This window comes from Chelonia mydas, chromosome 1 (genome assembly GCF_015237465.2).
Source record: "Chelonia mydas isolate rCheMyd1 chromosome 1, rCheMyd1.pri.v2, whole genome shotgun sequence".
Lineage (NCBI taxonomy): Eukaryota > Metazoa > Chordata > Testudines > Cheloniidae > Chelonia > Chelonia mydas.
In genome coordinates, this window is record NC_057849.1 from 170,340,793 (window position 1) to 170,362,486 (window position 21,694).

General features: G+C 39.7%; 1 long non-coding RNA gene across 1 annotated transcript in view; it reads right to left on the minus strand.

The window, feature by feature from the left end:
• Window positions 1-4,537: 4,537 nt before the first annotated feature.
• The window catches only part of LOC122464103, a 76,485-nt gene continuing 59,328 nt past the window's right edge, over window positions 4,538-21,694 (minus strand). The window contains exons 2-5 of the long non-coding RNA XR_006287980.1: window positions 12,228-12,317; window positions 10,743-10,914; window positions 5,452-5,657; window positions 4,538-5,361 (exon numbers count right to left, since the gene is read on the minus strand). This is a non-coding gene — a long non-coding RNA (uncharacterized LOC122464103). The remainder of the gene's footprint in view (window positions 5,362-5,451; window positions 5,658-10,742; window positions 10,915-12,227; window positions 12,318-21,694) is intronic.

Below are 21,694 nucleotides of genomic sequence, written 5' to 3' on the forward strand. Positions count from 1 at the left end.
ATGAAAATGTATACTTCTAGGAATGTAGGCCATACTTACAGGATGGTGGACTCTATCCTGGGAAGCAATGGCACTGAAAAAGATCTGGGGATCATGGTGGATAATCAGCTGAACATGAGCTCTCAGTGTGATTATGTGACTAAAAGAGCTAATGTGATCCTGGGATGCATAAATAGGAGAATCTTGAGTAGGAGGACATGTTATTTTACCTCTGTATTTGGCACTGGTGTAAGCTCTGCTGGCATGCTCTGTCCAGTTCTGGTGCTCACAATTCAAGGAGGTTGATAAATTGGACCGGGTTCAGGGAAGAGCCACAAGAATGATTAAAGGATTAGAAAACATGTTTTATAATGATAAGCTAAATAGACTGAACTTCTTGTAAGTCTAACAAAAAGGTGAAGGGGTGACACGATTATAGTCTATAAGCATCTACATGAGGAACAAACATTTAAAAATGGCTCTTCATCTAGCAGAGGTAAGCATCACACAATCCAACAGCTGGAAGCTGGAGCTAGACAAATTCAAGCTGGAAATAAGGCATACATTTTTGACAGTGAAGATAATTAAAAACATAAAGAATGGCTATGCTGGGTCAGACCAAAGGTCCATCTAGTCCAGTATTCTGTCTTCCGACAGTGGCCAACGCCAGGTGCCCCAGAGGGAATGAACAGAACAGGTAATCATCCAGTGATCCATCCCCTGTCACCCATTCCTGGCTTCTGGCAAACAGAGACTAGGGACACCATCCCTGCCCATCCTGCTAATAGCCATTGATGGACCTATCCTCCATGAATTTATCTAGTTCTCTTTGAACGCTGTTATAGTCTTGGCCTTCACAACATCCTCTGGCAAGGAGTGCCACAGGTTGACTGTGTATTGTGTGAAAAAATACTTCCTTTTGTTTGTTTTAAACCTGATGCCTATTAATTTCATTTGGTGGTCCCTAGTTCTTGTGTTATGAGAAGGAGTAAATACAACTTCCTTATTTACTTTCTCCACACCAGTCATGATTTTATAGACCTCTATCGTATCTCCCCTTAGCCATCTCTTTTCCAAGCTGAAGAGTCCCAGTCTTATTAATCTCTCTTCTTATGGCAGCCATTCCATACTCCTAATAATTTGTGTTGTCCTTTTCTGAACCTTTTCCAAGTCCAATGTAACTTTTTTGAGATGGGGCGACCACATCTGCATGCTGTATTCAAGATGTGGGCATACCATGGATTTATAGAGGCAATATGATATTTTCTGTCTTATTATCTCTCTTTTTCTTAATGATTCCCAACATTCAAAATGATTCCCAACATTCAATTAACCATTTGAACAATTTACCCAGGGTTGAGGTGGATTCTCCATCAGTGATGATTTTTAAAATCAAGACTGGATATTTTTCTATGAATCTGCTGTAGGAATTATTTTGGGGGGAAGTTCTATTGTGTGTGTTATACAGCAGCTCACGTTAGATGATCACAGTCACCCCTTCTGGCCCTGCCATTTCTGAATCTATGAACTTTAAAAAGAAGCATAGAGGGGCCTTGATGTAACCAAATCAGGCCCTATGGAACTAGGAAACCCTTGAGATTCTGGACCATATTAATTTCCAGTGACATACTTTTACTATTAACAAATACAAGAGTTTGACTGATTTTTAAAATTCAATTTGCACTGTAGTTGAAATGTTCAAAATTATTTCTCATTATAATATAACTAAAAGAAACTGATCAGTATTCAGTATAAATGGAACATAAAACAAGTTCACACTTTCCTAGTTCAGTGTCATACATACATGCCAGAACATGAAGTGGGACTGAAGGGAAATTGTAAATGCATTGCCGCAAAGTTCTCACACTACGGCTAAATAGTTACAAGAAAATTAAAGCCCCATGTGTACACATTTTCCAGAACTCCTCAAGAATAAACTGCTTTCTTTGAAAGGACTTAAAACGCTGCTAGGACTATCCTTTTGGTATTTAAGCATTTTGTATTTAATAAAAGTTATTTGTCACCAGGCCCTTGCAAGTTACTCTGCATTAGATAAATTAATTAGGAGCTCACAGTTCACATGATATTATCTGTTCAGCTGTGCTTACCATTTCCTCCAATTGCTACCAAGACTCTCCCGAGAGGCTCTTTAACAAAATGAAAGATTCTGAGAACATTTTTGCTCCAGAAGACTAGCAGTTATTTCTCTCCTCTGAGAAGTGCCATAATGTGACAGGAAACCCAAGGTATAATTAGAACAAATACTAGTATAAATCCTAATGGAAATAGGGATTTATTGTGTGTAATGCCCTTCAAAAATCTGATTAATGTGGTGTCCCAGATTCTGCTTAAAGTTAAACAGCTGCACATGGCTTCACTTTCTTCCAGTCTGTCTTGCTTTAAAGGTACAATTTTAAATGTGCACTTTGAGTTGCAGAGTGCATAAAATTGCTACAGCTTTTCCTATTTGCTGGAAAAGGGGAGAGGTGGAAAGGATTGATCAATATAAACTATGATATACAAGTTACACCATAGATAATTACTTAACATGGGACAAAGGTATTTTACTAAAAAACCAACCAACAAACAAGAAATTCCAATTCTACCCTACAGAACCAGGTGAAGATCCACTTTTCATTTATAACTTGACAGTTAGGCCTTGATTCAGTAAGGTACTTAAGCGTATGTATAACTAAACATGTGAATAGTCCCACTGACTTCTTGGGACTGCTCAGCTGTAGAGTAAACTTAAGTAAACTGTAGAAATAAGGCCTTACCCATAGAAAGCCAGAGGATTCCTTTCCTTAAGAGTGTAGGATTTCACAAATCCATAGACTTTAAGGCCAGAAGGGACCATTACGATCATTAGTTTGTACCTGCTGCATACACAGGCCATGGAACTTCACCAGCAATTTCTATATCAGATCCATAACTTTGTCATGTCTCTTCAAGCACCTTTCTCCTCAACTCCTATGTCAGTAGTGACATTATGTAGATTAGGGCCACACTTTTATATGAACCTTTCCTAGCATGTTTTCTGATAGCAGGTCCTTTCACTCTGCAGAGAGACACAACTGCATTTCTAAAGTGAATGATCTGTTGCTACTTAGTGCAACACGCTCCTCATTCCACCAGGTAAATACTCCTATTATGCTCTCCTTTCCTCAGAACTGAGGAGATGATATATCTTCACATACCTTCCCATGACTCCAGTCTAGATGAAAATCTGCTTCCACAATTTTACTTGCTTCCTTCGTCTCATATTGGTACTCAAACGCTGTGTTTCCATGTTGGCTCCCAGGCTGTTGTATTAATTTTATTCATGTGTGGTTGTAGTGTCTAGTAATTTAAGTGTGTTAAAACTTTAATGCTATTCATCCAGGTTAGATGAGTAATTGGCATAATTGCCTAGTACAGGGATCAGGGAGTAAGCCTCCGGCTGGCCGGGCCAGTTGGTTTACCTGCTGCTTCCGCAGGTTCAGCCAATCACAGCTCCCACTGGTCACAGTTTGCCGCTCCAGGCCAATGGGGGCTGCGGGAAATGGCACGGACCGAGGGATGTGCTGGCCATCACTTCCCGCAGCTCCCATTGGCCTGGAGCGGTGAACCGCGGCCAGTGGGAGCTGCGATCAGCCGAACCTGAGGGTGCGGCAGGTAAACAAACTTGCCTGGCCCGTCAGGGGACTTACCCTGGTGGGCCGTGGGCCAAAGGTTGCCAATCCCTGGCCTAGTAGATAACATAACCCTTCAGTAATTCAATAGCCAGCTATTCCTGCTCCATTGTTGAGGGATTTTTTTTTTTTTTTGGTTACCTGGAAAACAATTTTTCATTCATTTGTAGGACAGGATATTCCACTTCTTCTGCTCCACATTCTTACCTCTGTGCTGTTCATATTCCAATGTTAGAGGCACTTGCTTGAAGAATAAAAGGTTTCTAAATATCTGAACTACATAAAACAGAAGACTATTACACCTGTTTGGCTAGCTCTGCAAAGACTTGCTCAAATTGTGCAGTCTCGTAAGATTTTTTCTTTAAACTTCTCTTTGGTACAATTCATAAGTAGAGCATCAATTTCAGAGATAGGGAATAGACCTCCAGGAATAGCTGGCTAACCCTATAAAAGGTTGCACTTTTCTCTTAAAGGTAAGACTTCAGACTGCTGTAATTTGAACAAAAAATTTCACTCACTGATTCCCAAAAAAGAATCCATAATCGTTTTTCTCTGTGCACTAAAGAACATTTTTGAGTTAATTGCAACCCTTGTGTTAGAAGCTCTCAAATTACTATCCGTAGATGTTCCAGACATTAATTCCAAGTGTTCTTAAAGACTGACACATCAAAGTAATTGGCACAGAATTCTACACATTTTTTTTAGCTTTTGGAATGTGGGTTAGAAATGTCTTATTTTTTCAGCAGTTGAGCCAAGTTAGCCAGTATATACAGTTTTGAAAATATCTAAGGTATGAGAGGGAATATTTATAATGACTAAGTTTTAGCAAATATACATGTGAGAACTTTATTAAATTTTGTAAAGTATATTTTAAATTATTTTCTTAGCAACTCACACATTCAAAACCACAACGTATGAAAGCCGTCTATTTATGTTCAATTTCCTGGACTGATACAGCAAAATGTGACATGCCACAAACTGCTGCATCAATCTTTTGGTGATATTACTACACAACTTTATGTGATATGAAATGACTGTTAAGAACCAGATATGAAGCTTCACCACATGACTAGTGAACCTGGAAAATCTGAAAAGACAGTTTTCAGTTTGAATATTGCAAGCAAAGAATCCATCCTTGGGACTGCAGACTCTCCACCAGAGAGGCCAGAAGTCCAGGGGAAGCAATGGCCATACATATACTCCTTAAGGGACCCACAAGACAAAATAAGGATCCACACTCCTAACTCTACCCTATTTCCTTTCTGACTGCTATGGACAGAGGTCTCAGAATTCTCAGGGGCTTTTTTTCTTTACCCTTCTTCATGGCCATTTTCCTTAGTTAGGTTTAGACTATTTTACAGTAATACCTAGTATAACAAATTTATTGTTGTCGCGAAAGTCCTAATATACTCTTAAAAGATATAAGTAACTAGTATCAGTTCTGGTCTCACTGTTCAGGTTTGTTGGTTCTAATCTGCTCCATAGTTTTTAGTGCTCTATTAATTGGCCTGTATGCCATACAGAGGGCTGTGGAGCTGACGACTGGGTGTAAATATCCCTGCTCTTTGACAGCAAAAGCTCTCTGACAAGTTAACATGTGGTCTGCCTTCTAGATTTGATTAATTAAAACGTTCGTTTGATTTTAAACAGCTCTACTGCTTTCTTTACTTCAGGGAAGGCCATTTCATCTGTGCAGTTTCGCCTTGAGTGCCTGCAAGAATAATGAAAACTGCTTTAAAAAAAAAAGAGACAGGAAGTACTGTGACCTTCTAAATCAGCACTTGCTTCTGTCCCACTTCACCTGAGTACATCAGCTGGTGTAGATGATTTGGTGACGGTGGCATTGATACAGATGAAGTAGTCTTTAAATAATAGCATGGAACCAAGAGGAACTCAGATTCAAGAAGCCGAAGGAATCTCACGATAACATATCCAAGAGATTGGACAACCATGCACTCAGAAATAGGAAAGGCAGCAGCACAGTTCTGATTGCTGCTCTAGTTCTCACTAGGAGAAAAACAAACATAGGCACCATGAAACCATAGCTCAGGAGAAGGAAGTTAAGTGAATGGATTTGCTCAGATATCACAAGTGCAGCAATGTTTAAAGTTATGTATTGGAAACTTTCAGCAATTTTCCATTAAGTATGACTTCCATCATGGGATAAAGAACCTGCCGAGAATATGAGGAGTGGGAAGCAAATCTATTATGACACAAGGTCAGGAGGTGCTTGCACACACTGTGAGAGCTTCAGAGTATATATCTAACACAACAGCTTATTTGGTATCAGTGACTGTTTGAGGCATTATTATTTTTGTGTTAGGACCTCTAGTGTATATTGAGCTCTAATAAAAAATAAAGGACCAAGAGCCTACCCTCTTCACTTAAGATATCTGATAACAGTGGAAAGTTTAGACACAATATTTCTATATTTTCTGGGTCTTTTCTTTATTCTCTTTTAGCAAAGTGTCAGGCTGCTACCTCGAGTTGAATTCCTATGTTTATGTAGCATTACTCTCTAGACCTAGTCACTGGATCTAATGACAGATTTGGGACAAAAGTACTTCAATCTTTTAGCTTGTCTACATGAGGACACTCAGGAAAATTAATCCAAATTACTTGAATATCGGAATTTAAAGTGGATTAGTTAAACCACATTAAACCCCTGTGTGAACAGTCTCTTTCAGACTTAAAAGTTGCCTTAATTCAGTTTAGCTTAATTCACAAATTAAGCAAAACCTAATTAAGGCCCCTTTTAGTCTAAAAGAGAATGTCCACACAGGGGTTTATTGCAGTTTAACTAATCCACTTGAAATTAACAACTTTAGTTAGTTTGGAGTAACTTTTCTGAGTGTCCCCATGTAGACAGGCCCATAAACTTCTTTGAGACCACCTACTTTAAGGACAATTAACTGCTATTTAATCACCCAAGAATGGGTAATATATACTAACAGTAACTAAAGGAGAATAAGGTTTCTTACCTAGTAACTGTGGTTCAAGTGGAATAACAGAGATCCATATTCCACACCTTCTTCCCGCTTTTCCTTCAGAATCTTTCATATTTTACAGCATTTACGTGGAAAGGAACTAGACTGGCTCCTTCAGTAATTTTGCACCTAATGTTCAATTCCATGAGGGAGCAAGCACATGACCCGAGCTTGTTTTCCCATAGATGAGGATCTCAGCATCAAGAATGCATGTTCTCCCTTGAAGGTGGATCCATAAGTGACATAATCCACTCAACTAACTGGAGTTATTAGGTAAGTAACCTCTACTTTTCTACATGTTAAATACTCAAGCTTCAGGACATAAACCAACTTCTGACTATGGGGATTTAGAAGGAACCTGTCTCCATGAATGATTTTTCCAGAGCTGTCTAGTGCAGGGTTTCTCTTTTTGCAGTCTGGTATCCTGGCCACTGTTGGACAGCATATTGGACTATAGGAATCAATGGTCTGATCCAATACGCATTTCTGATGTACCTCTGAATACCCTTTAAAAATATTGAGTTTCCATCCCTGCTAGGTTTTTTATGTATGGAAGAAGCGGTTCCTGAGTATCCCATAACACTTGGATAAAAGCTTGTGTTTTTTAGAGTAAATCTATTAATCAGCAATGCAATTGGTAATTCTCCAAAGTATCTAAGTTTTAAAAGGGTTAAACAATGTATACCTATATGTTTCAACCATACATTCAAACAGTTCATCTCGTCTATTATTCAAAAGGAAAAAAATGGTTATAGTACCTCTGTTTTTCGCTGTATTTTCCCTGTGTGTAACATCAAGATATTTTCCTCATTATTCCTCAGAGATTTTAACTATCTGTACAAGCCATGTGTAGATAGTTGAAAATCCACTTCCATTAAGTATTTAAATCATTCTGTTATCTTATTCTCTTTTAATATCCAATCAAAAGATTGGAAGAGTTGTTTTTTTGTTTTTTCTCCCCACTAGCCTCAAAAAAATTGGAAAATACATAAAAATGATAAGAAAATGGCATGAAGACAGGGAAGTTCCACTGGAAGGTTTTCTGATCTTCTTGTACATACTCTGTTTTCAGAGTATTTGAAAGCAGGCAAGAAAGCATTAATGAAAACATGACAGTAGAGAATAACAGATAATGATTTGAGTCAATTGGCTCAGTGAAGAATGGAGTCATGAAGAGAAGAAATTTGAGTCACATAACTGGCAAGGTAGGAAGCAGAGTGTTCAGACAAAAGCATGGTGTTAATAAGTTTAGTCATGGCAGGATGGATAACTAGAGCATGGTATATAAACACTATTTTGATTTTCTTTGCCTACATATAAGTGACACCTTCTGGATCAAACAGAGGAAGGTGAAATTCTTAAAGGTAAACTCAAACATATTTTTAAGATTTCAAAATAAGGAAAATATAAGGCTTTTGCTTAAAATGATGGTGATGTATTTTAACAAAACTACCTCTGTGACACAGTGACCTTTTGATAGCAACTGGTAGATGGCACAAGAGTGCAAAAGGGTCCCATAAAGTCTCTAATGAAAGACTGTCACACTGGTCATCATAATCATTGTGAGATGTCTGAATAGAAAATATATGAAGAGTTCCGTATAAATACTAAATATATATTCTCTACGTCTGAGAGTTAAGGCAGGTCATGCAAGCAGTCCCTATACTTCTGTCAGGCATGGGGAAAGAGACCCTAGCTGTTCATGTGCGAACTGAGTACTGTATGGTTCATAATGGATGCCTATTTACAATCTGAGCAAAATGCTGATGACTATATTGCAGGGACTATAGCAAAAAAAAAAAAAAACCAAAAAACAAGAGTTATCCTGTTTAGGAGTAAGACAATGAACTTTTGAAACTATGTCTGGGGTGCCAATAAACCCCGAGGGATTCCTTCAATTTGCAAGGACAAGCCACCCACTGGATTGTTTTTAAGGGAATATCAGCCAAGCTGGTTGAAAACACTGGGAAAGGGACTTGCGTTTAGCTCTCTTGTAGGAGATAGGGGAATGCCTTGTTAGTTAAGTTTAGGCTATAGAATGTGTGTTGCGATTTTATCTTATAGTTGTTTATAGATTTGTTTCCAATATTCTCATTCTCTATCACTTAAATCTCCATTCTTTTATCTCATTTTCACCTTAAATATATCTAAGTGCTTCATTGTAAGCAGAGCGAAGATCATGAGTTGAATTGTGCAAGGTAGTGTGTACTATTCTTTGGGAACAATGAATCTGAGAGTTCTGTGAGTGTTTAGTGGAACAGGGAAGGAGCACTCCAGGGGCCACTCAGAGGTGTTGGTGGTACCTATCACCAACCTGGTGGTACCTATCACCAACCTGTATAAAGAGAGCGAGACCTGCAAAGGTTAGTGGATTCAGGGAACTGGTCAATAGCAGGCACGTACAAGACTTCCTCACTCTACGGGCAGGTGATAGTGAGTTGCCTCACAACTCTGAGTGCCCCTGGGAAGAGTCACAATCTCCCTGAAGCATCCTGCAAAAGCTGAACTTCCTTGTTGCTCTGCTAGAATGACATCAAAAGCAACCCTAAGGAAAGGTATGACAATGGGGTTTAGAATGGAATGGTTCTATTAAGGCTTTCTTTATGACATTTAGGATATCACTCACTTTGGCAGCTCTCTCACCTTGGAGCAGGAGCTCAGATAATTACCTCTGTATCTGGCTCAACCAAAGTCTATTAGAGATAGAAATAATTATTGCAAACAAGAGATGGCCACTATGTACCAGGTGCTAGCTACATGCTTCTGAGACAACCTGAAGAAGGGAACAGGGAAGGATTGCAAGCTACCAATATACAGCTCCTTTTATAAAAGACACCTCATCAGACATACCTAGGGTTACCATATTTGAACATTCAAAAAAGAGGACACTCCACAGAGGTGGGGGGGGGAGAGGGGTATTTGCTTCTGCCCCCCCACAACCCCACCCCGACTCCACCCCTTCCCCGCACCATTCCCCAAAGTCCCTGCCCCAACTCCGCCCCCTCCCTGCCCCATTGGAGCTCTTCCCCAAATCCCCGAAATGGCCCCGCCTCCTTCCCCTTCCCTCCCAGCCACGCGAAACAGCTGTTTCGCAGTGCAAGCGCTGGGAACGCTGGGAGCTAGATGGGGAAAGCGGACACTCTCTCGAATGATCAACATTTACTTTCTTTCTTGAATGATCAACTCTTCTTTGGGGAAAAATAATAATGGCTAAATCACAGACGTTTTTAAGAATTTTTAAATCCATTTATCCATGAATTTAAAAATTCCTCCCGGATGGCAATTTAAGAACCAAAAAGCCGGACATGTCCGGGAAAATACGGACGTATGGTAACCCTAGACATACCAGTACAGTAGTCAGGAGGTCTGGACTGGTAGGAGACCAAGGAAGCACAGCCTGGCTGGATTCTATATAATTAGTGCAGTTAAAGGAGAGTAGGATTAGGAGACAGTATGAGTTAGGGCCATTAGCTGCCCCGATCATGTCAAAAGCATTTGATTCAATATGTTAAAAAATATCAAAATTAAAACGTTTTACATGCTCCTCTACCACCCTCCCCAATGCTTAATCTCTGAACACACTGAAGACCACCAACTTAGATTTCTTTCACCAAGTAACAATTTCTTCAGCTGTGATTCATGCTTAAGAAGCTTGATTTTAGGTATTGAGTATTTTATGAGCACAAGCACATAAAAATCATTGTAAAATTAAAACAAACATTTAAAGGTTGAAGCACAGCCAAAGGAACTTGCCTCTAGATGTCATTGTGGATTTCTTTTGTTTGGGAAACACTTGGCAGACAAACAATTGCCTTGTAAACTAAAGCACCTGACTTCTATTACCCTTTTTATTATCTCCTTGTAAATTGACCATGTAGCAGACTTTGGAAAACACTGCTAAAATGCCTAGGCATTTACATGAATTTAAAAACCAATTTAAAGTGACTGTTCCCCATGCAAGCTTCCCTGAACATTTGAATTGTTCACGTCTGAGCCTCAGAGCTAGGAGGTTTAAAGGGATGGATCTCTCTTCAACCTAGACAGGGAAAAAGGGGAAATGACAATTCTGGCCAGCATCATTTACATGAATTATAATGTTACTTACCTGTAGTTCCATATACTGTGTTCTGTTACTTTGGTTGGAATTTGTCTGATCAGATTATTTAAGTGACAGCAGACTGTTACTGTAACTCAAGAAAGGGCAGAGGAATTGGACCAAATATGTCTTGGCGTAAGTAGGTCACTGACTTCACAGGTAGCGGATTTTGGTTTATGACCTGCATTTAAGTTCAAAATAAATTGTAAACAGAGGGCTTTATCCTAGAGACCAGGAGCTCTAATTTAGGTCATGTTTTGTTCTGGGCTCCCCATCTGAAGATTCTGAACCCTGTATGGAGTGATACTGTGGGAGTGGACTGAACCAGGCTGACCTGGCAGCAGCAGCATGGAACTGACTTCACCAAAAGATCTGACCAGACAAGTGGTGGCCAAGCTGATGTCACAAAACTGGACCAGTTAGCATTTAAAGTGATCCTCAACTAGCATAGGGTCTATTTATGAGCCTATGTCAGTGGCATAACTTAGAGCTGGATGTCAGAAGCTCTTAGTGGGTTGGGGGCAGGATTTCAGAATCAGAGACCTGGATGCAGCTCACCCTGACACTGGTCTGGGTAGAGATAACCTGTCCCTATTAGACCAGTAGAATAGTTTTGCAATGAGATACCCAAATAAAATATGAATTCTATTCATTAATATCTGTGTGTTCCTAAAACTATTGGATCACTTTGCTTTGCAACTATACCGTTAAAGAAAAATTAAAATGTAATCCTGCAATTGAAATGATAAAATATATAGTTTATTATCTTAAAAGCAGTATTATGGTCCTGAAAAATGTTTCAACTGATGACTGACTGGAGTAAGGTCAAACATATTAATGCCATAACTAAAATAAAATGGAAATATCTAATATATTATGCATTTATAGAGTACTCCATCATAATTTAATAGATCCAACTCCTGGGCATATTTTTCATGTACAGTGTAAAAATGTAATTGTCTTGATAAATGATACTCAAGGTATCCATAAATGTTATTGATTTTGCTAAAGGTGTGGTGAAAAAAGCATTTCTATGTCATACAGGTTACCGAGTTTACAAAAGAACACACTTAAGATTCTTTTATTTTAAAATATTACTTGATTTTAAGTGTCATAACTGAATAAGATCAATTTTGTTTTACATAAAAGGTTTAACTTGAAAACACCCCTTTCCTCTCTGTTAAACTAAGTCAAGTTCTGTGCAATAAGCTTGCAACAATTCTCCAGAAGCTGCTAACGGTATTCTAAATTAAGTTATAAAAAGTTTTCCTGAACATTTTGTCTTCTAGTTTTGAGAACTAGGAACTTTTCATCTTTTGTATGGGAGTTGTTGAAGTACTCGTATCACACCAGATGAAATCTCTGAGTGTCCCTAGATCCTACAAATCTGTGTCTTCCCCATATTGTCACCTCTCTCATCCTGATGTGCCACTTTAGTAGTACATTTTAGACAGCTCAGAAATCAAGAATATGATTTACTACCAATAGTCTTACCTTCCCTCCTACTTCAGTTATTGCAGATCATCCATAAATAACAGTGGTCTGTAAAAATGAAGGTGGGGAAGAGGGTGCTCAGGATCCATTCTGTTGATAATGCAGGACAAAAGATTGTTAAATTCTACTAATCCAGCCACAGAGTGGTCTGTTTGAGAACACACTCTCTGCTCAGAATCCTCTGGAACTTCTATTAACCTCCAAAGGATAACACATTTCTTGTTATTAGTTAAATATAAGTTCTGTAGTAAGCATAGTACTAATACTTTTGAAATCTCTCCTGTCTGTATTGTCTGTCTCAGTCTCTGCAATTCTTCCCTATTTCCATGTGTGACAGCATTTGTGAGAGTCAACAGGAAGTACTGCCACTGCTTTTGACCAGCAAGATGTGGGGCACCTGAATTTTGCCCCAATAGGACAGATACACCCGGACCACAATGCACAAGCAGAAATCATTGCTCCATGACATGAGCATATTAATCAGATTTCTCACCCTAACCCTTACTTTAGCTATGAACACTTGACTTGTAAAGCAAAGACATAATGACAGACAAGCTAACTAATGTTGTGCAATTCATCAATTGTCAAACTTCTTTTTCGCAGAAAAGCCAATATGCAGTATTACAATAGGTTAAAAATGTGGCCTAACGAATGTAACACCACTGAAATACATGTTGCAGTGAAGTGGAATCAATGACATCATACCAAAGATGAATATGGGCACAGTGTTTACCAAGGTATAATTATGTATGGCTGTTTGTAGAAATTTAAAAACAGAGAAGTTTGTCATTTCGTATTTCATAGCTATTAGATTAAAACAATGCATGTTCCTGGAAGTAGAATAAAGAAATGTGATACTGTTTTAAACACATTCCTACAGGTTGAACTGAAAACATTTCCATTACTACTAAACCATTTAAAGTAGTTCTTCAGTATAGGGGGGGAAACACCCTTCACTGAGTTAGTATAGTATTACATAGAGCTGTAACAATTTGTCTAGGTAATGTTATTTGGATGCCAATAAATTACGTAGTAATAATAGGAAGGAAACATTTGACATTAGTAACACAACTTACATCAAATATGTTTAAGATAAATTGTCATCATATTTTAAATCATTTAGATTTTGATTATAAAGATTTGAGACTGCAAATGAAAATGAATGAAGGATCATTTTTTTCCCAGTACATCATTTAGCAACTTATACATTCCCATGCAAAAAGCCTGGAATGAATGGTCTTACTCAGGTAAGTTGAATGTGTACTTTGCCATCATACAAAGTACTTTTCCAGTTTCAGCTTTTTAAAATACTTTAGAATGGCCATGTAAAATTAGCACCATCTTACTAAACAAATCTGCCCCTCCTATGTACTGAGAGTCATATCTGCTGATTTTGGGGATATAATTAAGTTTTTACTATTTTATGCTCCTGTTAGCCCTGTAGAATCAACACAGGTATGACAGAGAACTTGATTCTACTCCTTCCTGTGCACAGTTCAGAAGAATTCCAGTTAATCATAACTGTACAAAGCCAATAGTACTGCACAAGTATCATTCATTCAGAACATGATCTGCAGAACTCTTTCTATAAGTGGTGATGCATGAAAAACCATGCTTGACTTTCAGATCCCAAGTAATGTTTGTAGGGGTGGCTGTTAAACAAAAACAGGTCCAAGTCTGCTCTCTGTTACACGGGTTTCATTCCAGAGTAACTTCATTAAAGTCAATGTAACAAATTACACTGTTGTAATTAAGGTCCTGATCCTGCAAGCTGATCTGTAGGGAATGACGTACTTCATAAAGTCAGTGGGGCTCCATGCAGGCACAGGGGCCTACTCTCACAGAAAGATTGCATGATCAGGTCCTGAGAGTATAGTTTGGCCCAACGTAATTTTAAATGAAACGGCAATGCCCACAGAACAGCACACCACCAATTTTTGCAGTTACTATACAAAAAGAAAGCACACAAAAAGCATAGTTCTATTAAGAGTGTTTTTGAGCTGTGTCTTTAACCTGCACACAGTATTAGATGTTATATTTGGAGAAACATCTACTGCTTCCAGAATACTAGGCAAGTGATATGCTGATGGTGAAGTTTTTTCAGTTGCTGTAATTAGCACTTAATGCAGTGAGATTTTTTTCTACGTTCTAGCTAAAAATCTGAAAAACTGATGTCTGAATGTGAAGGCATTGTGAAGTTGGCTAAATAGAAAGGGCACATTTCAGTTTCTTAGTAAAGAAGATATTACATTTATAACTAGAGTTGATAACTGATTTTTCAGTTTGCTGGCAGCTAAAAAAAAGATTTTTTTGAACATTTGGTGAATTTAAGTCAGAAAAAAAATTGGTTTGGGTATTTTTCTTAAAGGCAAAGGAAATGAAGGAATAGTTTCACAAAATACAGCAGCAGGAAGTGGTGTGTAGGTCTCTCAGTCTCTCCCTCTGTACCTCTCCCACTTTGTATGAAATAATTGAATAATAATTGTGACACAGAGAGAGAGAGAGAGAGCGAGCGAGCACAAATGCCCCACCCCTAATACCCAAGCTATTGGGGACTAGGGCATTCAAGCCTGAATATTTCACATCCCAGGTGAGTGACCTAACTAAAAGTTAGGGGCTAAAAGTTATAATGGGAGCACCATGTTCTTCTCCAGTTTTGCTACATGATTCCGGCCTGAAAAATTAAAATGAGATGTTTTGTTAGTGTAAAATGGTTCATTTAGACATTTCTGAAATTCTCATTTCGATTGAAACAATTCTCCAAAATCCACATGAACTGAAAAAATGTTTTGGTCAACCCAAATCTCATTTTTTAGAAAACAGTAAGTTCTGTCAGGAAATTTTCATCCAGCTCTATTTACAACATGCTTTAAATAGGTCAAAATATATTTTGAACAGAGCAGAATATTAGCCTTCATAAGTTTTTTTTGTTTTGTTTTTGTTAGTTCTAGGAAAGTAGGGTGTGGCTCTACAGGATGATTTAGATAAATATAGAGGAAAAGGGAGCATTTCTGCCTCTTATATTTCAAATGTTATATTCAGTGATGAACTGCCAAAATCTTAAAAACGGGTTCCCTCCTCACCCCACAAGGGGGTTGTTGCCCACCCCCGCCCCCCCAGGACCCCTGCCCCATCCACCCCCCTCCCCTGACTGCCCCCAGAACCGGGCAGGAGGGTCTCATGGGCCACCGTACTGGGTGCCCACCCCACCCCTAAGAGCCAGAGGCACTTCCCGGGGGGGCGAGGTGGGGAGTCCCGGAGGTGCTTACCTGCAGCAGCTCCCAGGAAGCATCTGGCAGGTCCCTCTGGCTCCTAGGGGCAGGGGAGCATAACTAGTGGGGGAGCAGGGGGACTGGCTGCTCCCCCACTGATCACATCAAAAGTGGCGCCTTAGGCACCGACTCCCTCGGTGCTCTGGGGCTGGAGCACCCACAGGGAAAATTTGGAAGGCTGAGAAGCAGGTGGCGGCTTCCTGCTCAGGCCGAGGGTGGCAGAGGTAAGCTGGGACGGGGAGCTGTTCCCCTGCGCGCCCCGGGTTACCTGCTGCGGCCCGGGCGGCCCTCCTCGCACCCCCCCGCCCCAGCTCACCTCCGCCTCCCTGGGCCTGAGCAGGAAGCCGCCACCTGCTTCTCAGCCCGCCCCAGCTTCCCGCACGAACAGCTGATTCGCGGGAAGCCTAGAGGGGCAGAGAAGCAGAGCGGGGCAGCGCGTTCAGGGAAGGAGGCGGAGGAGGAGCGGAGGTGATCTGGGGCTGGGTGTGGGGCGGGGAGCTGCCGGTGGGTGCTCTGCACCCACCAAATTTTCCCCTTGGATGCTCCAGGACTGGAGAACCCATGGAATCGGCGCCTAAGGCATCACTTTTGTCTGGTTAAATTTAGAATCCCTTCTAGAACCGGTTGTCCCTCGTGGAACAACCAGTTCTAAAAGGGCTTCTAAATTTGGAACCGGTGCAAACCGGCTCCAGCTCAAAATATTTCTCTCCGAATACAAGATGGACGGAAAAAACAAATTGCTATTGACTAGATTTTCAGAACTGCTGAGTACCCAACAGATTCCATAACTCTTAATAGGAGCTCTCCGGGGTGCTGAGCTCTTTTGAAAATCTGGTTCCTGTGGCCCAGCTTATGCTCCAGAAATCTGCACACAGAGGGTACTCTATGCCTACCTGTGAATCTAAAATTACAATTATGTAACCATAAACAGCTTTCAGGACTGTTCAAAAAGGAACATTAACCTGGGCTGAATATTCATTTTCATGCCTTTAATCCTCCTAAACCACAGGACTGGGAACTTCTGCCATCTGTGAAGAGTAATATAGGCCTGTAAGAGAGAAATAATTGCCTATTTTTCTTTAAAGTTTTAGGATATGCAGGGATATTCACACCTAAATATCTCAAACAAAAGCTTTTAAAATCAAAGGCTGCATCCAAAATTGTCTGCCCTTCATGATCAGTTCCTAGAAATAGAATATATCTGGCTTGGAACAGTTAACAGTAAAGTCTAAGAGGTCTCCAAACAATCATACAGAAGGAAAAAAAGGGAGTTTGCTATTCTTTGGATTCCCCAGTTTCCAGAAATAAACTGTGATAGTCAATTGCTTTGTTTTTAGTATTTAGTACAACAACAAATAAACCTTCAGTGATTACACACTGTCTTTCCAATTTTGCCTTAGGTAACTTTATCCATTATGGGCACTTTTCTCTGAAGCTTCTTGTACTGGCCACTGTCATACAGCATACTGGACTAGATGAATCAATGGTCTTATCCAATATGGAAACATTACCTGTGTTCTTATGGTGGCTGGACAATGGAGTAATTAATTAGGAGCTGAAAACAGGTATAGAGGAAATGAAGCATCACAACAAGGTTGCATGGCACAAGTGAAATGAGTAAAACAAAAATACAGTGAGATATTGCAGGCTGAATGGGAAAGACAGAGGAGTACTTTACTGGGTGTAAGAAAACTCTTAAAGGCAAACTAGGACAATATGAGGGTGGGCTGAGGATTCAAAAATGACAGAAGTTAGTTAATTTTTATCTGTCATAAGAACTGAGTTTAGAATAGAGATTTAGCTAAGCAAGGCTAGATTTGGAATTTATGAAAGCAAAGGTAGCTTTTGATAAAGAGTTGGTTATCTTGGATACAGAAATGTGCAGGAGAAGATACATCATAAATCACAGGAGTTATGAAGAATAACTTTCTGAACCACTGACATTTAAAATGATAATATGATTTCAGCCTTTAAGAAAAAAAGAAGGGGGAGAGAGGGAGTGTGTGAAGCTGGCAACCAGTGCCATATAAATAAATTTCTTTACAAAATGTTAGAACCATCACTTGAAAAACATTGAAATAGTTTAGAGAATATCATCATGCGAACTGAACACAGGTTGATTAAGAGCAAGTCTTGCCAGACGAACTAAATTGTTTTTCTGTTGTGAGAGCATTGCAGATGAGGTAATATATTTAATTTATTTATTTTGGTGTGGTTTTTTTGTTGTTGTTGTTGTTGACTATCTCCAAAGCTAGTAGAAAGGCATGCAGTTGATTTATGGTGGATTTCAGTGAAGACATTTGATATTATGCCACAGGATATCCTAAGGGGAAAATTAAATCACGTTGACTTGGCAAGAAATACAATTAGATGGATCAAAGTCTGGCCATCTAACTCAACTGAGAGTAATTATAAATGATAGTCCATCTAGTTGAGGAAAAATGTCCCCTGTTGTCCCACATGGATCCATATTGTGTCCTATTTTGTCTAATATATTTATACATTATCTGGAAAACTTAAGTAAGTAATGATTTAATTAAATTCAGACAGTTATAGGCTAAGAGGGCTGTTAAACACTGACAGAGTAGGAAGAGTAGAAAGACATTAGAATGGACTAGGACCAATGAAACTGAATTTAGATAAATATTCTGTATGGTAACTCATTCTAGGACCAGGTTTCAGAGTGGTAGCCATGTTAGTCTGTATCAGCAAAACCAACGAGGAGTCTTTGTAGCACCTTAGAGACTAACAAATTTGTTTGGGCATAAGCTTTTGTGGGCTAGAATCAACTTCACAAAAGCTTATGCCCCAATAAATGTGTTAGTCTCTAGGTTGCCACAAGGACTCCTCATTGTTTTTATTCTAGGGCCAGATTCTGAAACCCTTATTCATGTTTGGTTGCAACTTACTCTACAGGTAGGGCCGCTATTTGTGGAGTCTGGATGTCCAGTCTTTTATTTTCCTACTGTATTTAATAATAAGTACATAAGAAGCTGGCATTTGTGAAACAGCACTTCTAAATATCAGCAGGGCCCTATTTCAGCAGTCCATTCTTTTTTCAATAGAGAATTTAAGCATATGCTTCATATAAGGAACATGACTGATTTCTATAGGACTGAATTGCTTGAATGTTTTGGTGAACTGTGGTCTAGAATATGGAAGGAAGGGACTTAGAATACATTAATTTTGAAGGAGATTCCAGAATATTTGTCCAGGAATTTTTGTATTCTAATCAAAAACTCCAGTGGTCCTACATGGAGGATAAGCACGTAACTAGAGACCTGCATGGATACAAAAATGTGGATCTGCATCCCATCTGCATCCATCTCCAATCCCCACCCCCACTGCCAAGGATCCAGCAGGCCAGGAGCATGGCCAGTGCTGCTGGGATGGGCCATGGTGGGGACACCGGAACTGCCAGGCAGAGTTCATTGATGCTGTTAGTGCTTTTCCTGCATGTGGATCACCACTCTTTTCATACTTCTTGAAGAGTGTTCTGTCTCTGGCTGCAAAACGGGAGTATAGATCTTGTGATAACTGCAGGGAATGCATTTTGTGGCAGTTTTGATAAGAAGGTGAACAAAGTGGTCATAGTTTTTAGGTATCAACTTGATATAGTGTATCCCATCTTCAACTCCGTTACTATATTCATTTCAGTTTGTTCTGCTGAAATTCCCAAGTAGTTTCATCATTTTTTTCAATTAGTGGTGTTACCCGGGGTTCTTCCAACCCAAAGCTCTTGGTAACTTTTATTCTGTGCGAGGTGGTGTCAAGGTTCCTTCCGCACTCTGAACTCTAGGGTACAGATGTGAGGACCTGCATGAAAAACCCCCTAAGCTTATTTTTACCAGCTTAGGTTAAAACTTCCCCAAGGTACAAACTATTTTTACCTTTTGTCCCTGGACTTTATTGCTGCCACCACCAAGCGTCTAACAAATATAACCGGGAGAGAGCCCACTTGGAAACGTCTTTCTCCCCAAAATCCCCCCCAAGCCCTATATCCCCTTTCCTGGGGAAGGTTTGATAAAAATCCTCACCAATTTGCATAGGTGAACACAGACCCAAACCCTTGGATCTTAAGAACAAGGAAAAAACAATCAGGTTCTTAAAAGAAGAATTTTAATTACAGAAAAAGCAAAAGAATCACCTCTGTAAAATCAGGATGATAAATACCTTACAGGGTAATTAGATTAAAAACATAGAGAATCCCTCTAGGCAAAACCTTAAGTTACAAAAAGACACAAAAACAGGAATATACATTCCATTCAGCACACCTTATTTTATCAGCCATTTAAATAAAACAGAATCTAACACACATCTAACTAGATTACTTATTAACCCTTTACAGGAGTTCTGACCTGCATTCCTGCTCTGGTCCCAGCAAAAGCAACGCACAGACAGAGAGAACACTTTGTTTCCCGCCCCCCCTCCCCCCCAGCTTTGAAAGTATCTGGTCTCCTCATTGGTCATTTTGGTCAGGTCCCCCGAGGTTATCTTTAGCTTCTTAACCCTTTACAGGTGAAATGTTTTTTCTCTGGCCAGGAGGGATTTAAAGGTGGTTAGCCTTCCCTTTATATTTATGACAGGTGGTATCAGGAAATAAATCAGGGGAGACACGGCCGTCCAACTGACAGTGGTTTCAGGCACTTTACTGGTTTGCCAAAGTGTACCCATACAGTGGAACTCCAGAACCAACATTCAGAATAGCAGGGCATTGTAGCTGTGAGGAAAATTTCCAAGAACTGTTGTAAGCTTGGAGCAGAACACTGCTATTGTTTTGTATCAGAAAACAGATTACTGATGACTCAAGTTTCAGAGTAGCAACCGTGTTAGTCTGTATCCGCAAAAAGAAAAGGAGTACTTGTGGCACCTTAGAGACTAACAAATTTAGTGTAACTCACGAAAACTTATGCTCAAATAAATTTGTTAGTCTCTAAGGTGCCACAAGTACTCCTTTTCTTTTTGATGACTCAAGGTTTTTCTTTAGGCTACACAATAGGAACTAATCATTCCTGGCTATGGGTGGTGTTCCTTCAAGGGAGATCACAATGCAATTAGGCAGCTTCAGTATCAAGGGTTCATTACTAGAATTGGTCTGAAAACTGCTGAGCTGGGTGTGTGCAGGCATAGGTTCATTAACATCTCAGGCAGAGCTCCCCCATGATGCAGTGCTTCCCCGCTCATCTGGTCCCAGAGTTCAGTGCAGTTCTTGCTTTGGAATCTCTGTTCTCCATTCTGTATGCTAATGGAGATGCCTCCCTGTCCCATCTTTGATGCAGATTAGGCTAGGAGAGTTGCCTTAATCCTGTCACCCTTGTTAGGAGGGGTTTAGGTGTGTCTCCCACTGCCTTTTATTGCTTTCTGTAAATCTTTTCTCTGATCCATTTTGGTTCAAGCAGAGGCTGGGGGAAGGTGTTCTTCATGACTCAGACAGGCTGGATACTGTACCCTGGTTCCCCAAGAACACAGAGCTGACTGGTATTACTGCAGACAAAGCCCAGTGAGTGAGTTGCTCACCAGTTACATAATTTCTGCTACAGCCCCATTTTGAGTGGTGGCTATTAAAGTCACCGTCGTATATAGGGGCAAGATGATAACCTTCACATGGTGATCCTGTTACTTGTTATTGATTAACACAACAAATGTCATCTAAAGGCAACTGGACATCAATTTGTTGATCCCTCAGTATGATTAGCAACATGAAATTTGTTAAGAGTTTTTATCCTGAACAGCACCAAAGAACTTAGCTCTATGTGTTTACCAACTCATTGTAGAAGCTCTGTCACATGCTAAGTGAATAACATGACTATTGTTGCTCTACAAGAAACTCATGAATACATTGGAAAGGACTGATATTCAACTCAGAATTTTGATATGTTACTTGGACCTGCCATATGGCAGAAAATAAAAAGCTGGTCTGTCAGCTCAGTATCTTGACATCACATATATCCCGAAAAGTCTCTAAAACCAATTCTGCAAGCAAGAACATGCAGGTAATAAGTGTCACCCTGTGCAGAGCCCCAGAGGCATCTTTCAGGATAAAAGCTTGTAAAAGTCAGCCCTCTATCCCTTCGTAAACTTGCTTTGCTTTTCATGCCAATTAGCTATTGAAATTAACAAAAGCCCCAAGTCAGCACAGCTATCTCTAGGTTTTCCTTTCAAAAACATTCTTTTTTGTTTCACTTAGAAATGAAC